General features: G+C 35.1%; 1 non-coding gene across 1 annotated transcript; it reads right to left on the reverse strand.

Moving 5' to 3' along the window:
- Window positions 1-4,477: 4,477 nt before the first annotated feature.
- Window positions 4,478-4,580, reverse strand: LOC132035623 (U6 spliceosomal RNA). The gene has a single exon (XR_009409352.1). It is a non-coding gene; the product is annotated as a U6 spliceosomal RNA (small nuclear RNA).
- Between the last annotated feature and the right edge of the window lie 1,917 nt (window positions 4,581-6,497).

The raw sequence follows: 6,497 nt of genomic DNA on the forward strand, positions 1-6,497 counted from the left end.
GTCCGAGGCAAGCAAGTCCATTTTGATTCAGAGAGAATAAATGCATATTACAACCTTCCAAATGGGGACGATGATGTGCATAGGGCAAGGGCCAAAGAGTTGGGCACAAAATGGTTTGTAACAAATCTGCACGGGGGGAAAATGCCAAAGTGGATAGCCAATAATTTGAAGATTGAGTCTTCTGAGTTTACTGCTGAGGCCAGGACATGGCTTTCCATTTTGTATGCTCGAGTCCTACCGTTAAAGAACGAGATAGAGGTGACACTTGAGAGGGCCAGAATAATTTGTGCAGTTATGGATGGGTTGCCGGTTGATATTGGCCAGTTCATTGTGCAAGAGATTCATGTGGTGGTCAGGGAAAGAACAAAGAGCCTATTCTTTCCATCCTTGATCACATATCTATGCCAGCAGGATGGGGTAACTAAAAAGAATGGTGATAAGGAAAAGGGTCCTGAGAAGCCGATTCATCCGTTGAAGAAAAGAGGGGCAAGGAATGCACAGAAGAAAAGGAAAATTGATGTGGCATCTCCGTCATTTGGTCGGGTTCCACGACCCCTATGCGAGACACACAGTTCGACCGTTAGCTGCGAGCCCATGGAACCACTTCGAGATGGTGCCATGCCATTTAGATACATCTCTACTCGTGTCCACGGTATGGATACACGATTCTCCGACTTGTGGCCGGTCTCCTTTGGGGCCAAGTTGGAGAGGTTCTTCACACTTCCGTCCGGATCTAACGCTCCAACTTTGTCGAGTGTTGTGCAAAGAACACATCAAAGAAAGACTGGGAAAGATTGAGAAGAGACAGAAGAAGCAAAGAGAGCATGAAAAGAAAAGGAGCAAGTTCCTAACAAAGCTCATGAACACACTGCGATAGTTTGGTGGAGCACAGGATGATGGTGTAGATGAGGACGACTTTGTCCTATCCGAGCCTAGTAGCTCCAGCTCAGAGTGATACACATGTCATAGCGATTAGCCTCTCCCGTCGTCGGCTAGTCTGATGCAGACTTCAGGGAGTCCCTCAAACTGGTTTATGTTTTGTTTTGATATTGTGCAGTGAGGACACTGCAATGTTTTTAGTTAGGGGTGGAATGTAGTGGCACATTATATTTTGTTTATGCTTGACTTGTGCCCTTGCCGAGCTTTTATGTTATGTATGGATATTGTTGGGCTTGTTTTGTGATAATTGGGGTAGTTGTGGATTAGTCTCTTCTATTATTTTTATTTTTTGTAGTAGTTTCGTTATTACTCTTGTAGTTTAGGTGTAGGTTCTCCGTTGAGCAAAAATGTGAAAACTTGTAGCTCGTTTGGTACTAATAGAGTTAGTCTCTTGCATGCGAAGAGTTCAATTGAGCATACCCCTCCGATTTTTTTTAGTGAAATGAAAAGTAAGATGCATGGAGAGAATGACCTTTGTGACACTTTTTGGCTCATTTTGTGACTCTTTACCTACTAGATGGGTTTACTTGGGATGATGAGATATTTCTCTATTTGTTCTTGCTTAGGAAGTAAAATTGATCCATCTTGACTAGTTCATATGCCACGTGTGGTGAGTGTTTGTTGAATAATTCTTGTGCTTACTTTTATCATCTAGAACTTTCCCGGTTAGTCTTTCAATGCTAATTTTGGCTATGTTGGCTGGAGAGATGAGCTTAGGCTATCTTTGTGATTTTTGGAAAAAAAAAAAAAAAGGCCTCTTTAGCCTTTCTAGCCTACCATTGCATAAATATTATCACTAGTAACCCCATTTGAGCCTATGACCTTTTCTTTGATTGCCACATTACAAGCCTTTATCCTTTTTGACTCTCTTTTGAACCTTTCCCTCCTTGAATATGAAATAGTGAATTTGAGGCCAAAAGCCTAAGTTGGGGGTGTTGCTTGAGAAGTGGTGAAGGTTGGTGTTATGGAAAAGTCAAAAGAAATGTATCTTTGTGGAAAGGAACAAAAATATTAGAAATCAAGAAAATTGTTGCACAAAAAGAAGTTGGAATAATTGGGGAAACTAGTATGCAAAGGAAGGAATGATGTTTTGAAATGAAGAGGAAAGTGGACAAAAGGTATTGTGTAGTGCTCAAGGAGGGAGTAGTCACTTGTATCCCAAATACTTATCCTACCCTTCCCTAAGCCTATATTACAAGCTTAAAAAGTCCCTATGTGATCTCCAACTGAATGTTCTTGAGTTAGTGATAAATGAAAATAAGGGCAAGCTTATGGTGTGATATTTGTTAGCACTAGAATTTCTTTGTTAGGTGTGAGTGACTTTGTGTATTGTTGTTGTGAATATAGTGATTTTGGGGCTTTCTTTCTTGTGAGGGCATATGGATTATGAAAGATTGGTGATGTTGACAAATTCCGAGTTGAGTCAAGTGAGCATATCTAGTAAGCTAGTGGTTGTGAGTAACTTATTGAGGCTTGAGTGTTGTTGCTTGATTGTTTTGAATCTCTATTGCATTCCTAAAATTGTATTTTGAAATGAGGGAGTTATTTGGTTAAAGGTCACATGCTTGTAGCGTAATTGTTGGTACCAACCAAAGCCATGCGAGTTGTGCTTAGTTAAGGAATGTGCTTTGAAAATGATAGTAGTACTACCTAAGCTTGTATTGATGGATCCTCATTAAGATTTTGGTTTTGATTTGCTTGAGGACAAGCAAAGACTTTAAGTTGGGGGTGTTGATAAGTGGCGAATTTACCACTTATTATAGCCTCTATGCTTTAGTTTTTGTGTCCTTTATCTATGATATGGGCTATGATTGGTGTGTATTGCTACTATTTCAGGCGCATCGAGTTATGAAGAGAATTGGGATCAAACCAAATGAAAACGAGAAAAAAAGAGCTGAAACGAAGAACTGGAATTTCTACGCAGTGAAATACCCTTCGCGATGGCACGCGTGTCATACTTCATGGGATCGCGTGGGACCTGCCTGCAATCGCGATGAAGTAATTCTGGGCAAATTCAGGCAGTTTTGAAATTTCACGATTTTTACTATCCCAAACCAAATAAAACTCGACCACAGCTCATTGGAGAGACATCTTTAGCCATTTCATACAAGTCTTGGAGAGCTTAGGATTTTTGTATCACACTTTGGGGTTGAAGATTTGAAGATTGGCTTGAGAACTTTCTTAAACTTTTCTCCATTTCTTTGATTTCTTGCTTTGTAATGAATATATAAGTGTGTAGTATTTATTTTCTTCACTTGAATCTTGTTTATGGAAATATTATATGATTAAAGTGTTGGATGAAACTCTTGTTTTGCTTATGTTTACATGATTTTTATTGCTAATGAAGTAAGTTAATGTTGTTTTAATTAATCTTGTTCTGTAATGTTTCTTAAGGGATTAGTTAACCCTAAGACCCCCCATTTACTTCGATTTGAGCTCGAGTGAGGAAGATTGAGGTTGGGAAAGATTAATTAACAAGAATTTGGGGCTTTAAACGCCTCATCTAATAACTTGAGCTAGAAATAGGAAAGTTACTTGATATTATATTGATTGTTCACATTTGCTACATTCTAAGGCTTGAGAAGGCTTAGTAATGACATTTATCAATTTGGTCGAGAGACTTTTGATGAGATTTTAGAAATCATTAGCTAATTAGCGTAAACTCACTTTTAGTTGTAAAATCATGAAATATATTGGATCGTTACTTGAGCGTAATTTCCTTTGTATCCTTACTTGTGGTCATTGATCATTTTACCCGTTTTCTAGTTAGTTTTATCTTTGTTAGTTGTTAAACCAAAAATCAAATATTGAGAAAGTTTTTGGCTTAGCTTAGTGTGTGATAATTCCTTACTTGTTTAAATCTCCTTTATATTGTCCCTGTGAATTCGACCCTGACTCATAGTTGGGTAAATTATATTGTGACTTTCTCTTTGAGGAGTGGATTTAGACGTTATCATTAATCGTATCCTGAAACGCAGAAAAAAAAAATCATTGGCTTATCAAATTATCTATCGAGGCCTTGTCTATAGTAAGGGGCCCTTTCTTGCTCGTTTTGGTTGTTTCCCTACTTTTCACGTCATTTAGGTTCCGGCCTCTAGATAACTACGTACTTTAATTTTTTTTCATAAGTTTGATCTTCATAAAAAAAAAAAACTTCCGAATGTAAGCAAAATGCTATAAAACTTGGAAAAATCGCACTCATATTAAATCATAGATCAATAAATAATGAGGCTTTTCTTCGCTACGTTGTAGAGTATGGACTCAAAGCATTTGACATTTAAACTGATACTGTTTGACCGAATCTTCCAGGTCCAATATTGCACACCGAACAATTAGCTCAATAGTCAATACAATATTTCACATGAAAACGTTTGTTACCATCTCAAAAAAAAAAAAAAATCACATGAAAACTAAAATTTCATGACATCCCAATAAATATTGTTAAAGGAAGAAGCTATAAAGACTATAACTTCTGCAAGTTGAGAATACAGATAAAAAAAAATTGGATCATGCAGATGAAAAATGGGGGATTGGAGAAAAAAATTCGGATCATTTCTCGATCTGTGCGTGTCATCCTTGCGCAGGGGCCATGTTAATCTTCTCTGTATCGTTCCAATTTTATCGGATGTCCCCAAAGGGACAAGTAATGCTTTTCTGCTTCCACTATTTGAATTGCATAGAGTTTTAGCTTTCGGTCGATGTGGGACTAGCTAGTTACAGGGAGTTCGTTGGAATAGAACCAAAAGGCTCTTCTTTTCTTGTTTTAGTATTGGAGGCTTCTAAAAGCCCATTGCTAAATGGGCTGCTTGTGGACGATAAAACATGGGCCAGTAGGAAACTTGACTTGGAACTTTTATCAAGTCTATTTCCAATTTGCCTTCCATATTCAAGCACTATATTTTAAAGCGAAAATTACGCCACAAGTCACTGTACTAAAATTAAGCACATAAATAGCATAACTTCTCAAATTCATCAAAAAGAACACTGTTTATTATTTTATTAGCATATTTACTGGTTACTTATCCCACTAAACTAGGAATTCACATTAAATTTATCCTACTAAAAGAGGGATCAAATTTATTCTCTTACATTTTTATCTTTATTATTCTCATTTCTCTTTCTTCTACGTGATGGGTACACCCCCCATTAACTTCAGTTCTCCCTCTTCATCAATTGATAGACTATTTTTCTATTTCTATTAGATTTTTGCTGTTGACACTCTGCTACTACTCCATAGGTTAATTGATCATATTTTTCTAACTGCGTGGACAGAAAATCGTCTATTTTCACTCCTTTTCGTTTTACATTGGATGCTATTACTTTTTTTCCTTTTATGTTTTCTTTTATTTGGAGGAAGGAGAATAAAATTAAGTTGCTTTAATAATTTCTGCTTCAAAGAGTTGTTAAGCGAGGACTTACGTGGTAATAAAGTCCTGGAAAGATGTTGAGCATGGCAAAGTCAAATTATTGTTATATTTTATATAAATTTATGAAAATATATTCATGGTATAAATGTATTATATCAAAAAAAAATTAAATTATTAAATAAATTTGTACTTGTAATATATGATATGCATGGTATAAAAACTTTATATCTAAGATATACTATGTATTTATATGGTATATATATTGTATATGGCAAATTCAAAATATTGTTATATTTCTGGTACAAATTTATGGGCTATAAACAATTGTAAATTCATGGAAATATGATATGCATGGTATAAAAATAAAATAAAAAACTGAAATATATCATGTATTTTTATGGTATAAGTGGAGTATATGGCAAATTCAGATTATTATTATATTTCTGGTACAAATTTAAGGATATAAAGGTAACAATTGTATATTCATGGAACAAATTTGTTATAATGAAAGTATTTCTTTGTGATTTTTTATGAGATATAAATATAATTTATAGTATATGTATGATAGTTTTTTTTTTTTATATCTCAAGCATACCATGTATAAGTATGGTATAAACACAAGGCAAAGCCAGATTATTAAAAATGGAGAAGAAGACTGAACGCAGTTATCCAAGAGGGAAGATATTTTTTGAGCAAAAAAGCAGGACAAAAATCAGTTGGTTTGTTAATGACTTAGTCTAGTCATATACTTATAATAGAGAGGAATTTGTTGTGGTATCTAACTCTTCTACTTCTACGAAATGTTGATTAGATAATGGTGCTAAACTTCTGTAAATCTATCTATCTATCTATCGGTAAAAACTTATCTATATTACTTTAAAAGCGTGAATATAAATGTTGATTGACCAAAATATCTTTCAAATATTGAACGACTTTTATACTCTTAATTAGCTCTAATTCTATTTCCCTAAAACCTAAAAGAAACATGAGGAGTACTATCCTATTACCAGAGGCGAATCTAGGATTTAAATTCTATGGGTTCAACATCTAAATTTTTTAGCACTAAACCATTATATTGCTAAAGTTATCGGTTCATATCTACTATTTATTGTAATTTTAGTAAATTTTTACACATAAATTTGTACCCCGCATCGACAGTTTTCTGTTCAATTAAACCCCAAGTTATAGTGC

Source organism: Lycium ferocissimum, chromosome 10 (assembly GCF_029784015.1).
Source record: "Lycium ferocissimum isolate CSIRO_LF1 chromosome 10, AGI_CSIRO_Lferr_CH_V1, whole genome shotgun sequence".
NCBI classification, from domain to species: Eukaryota; Viridiplantae; Streptophyta; class Magnoliopsida; order Solanales; family Solanaceae; genus Lycium; species Lycium ferocissimum.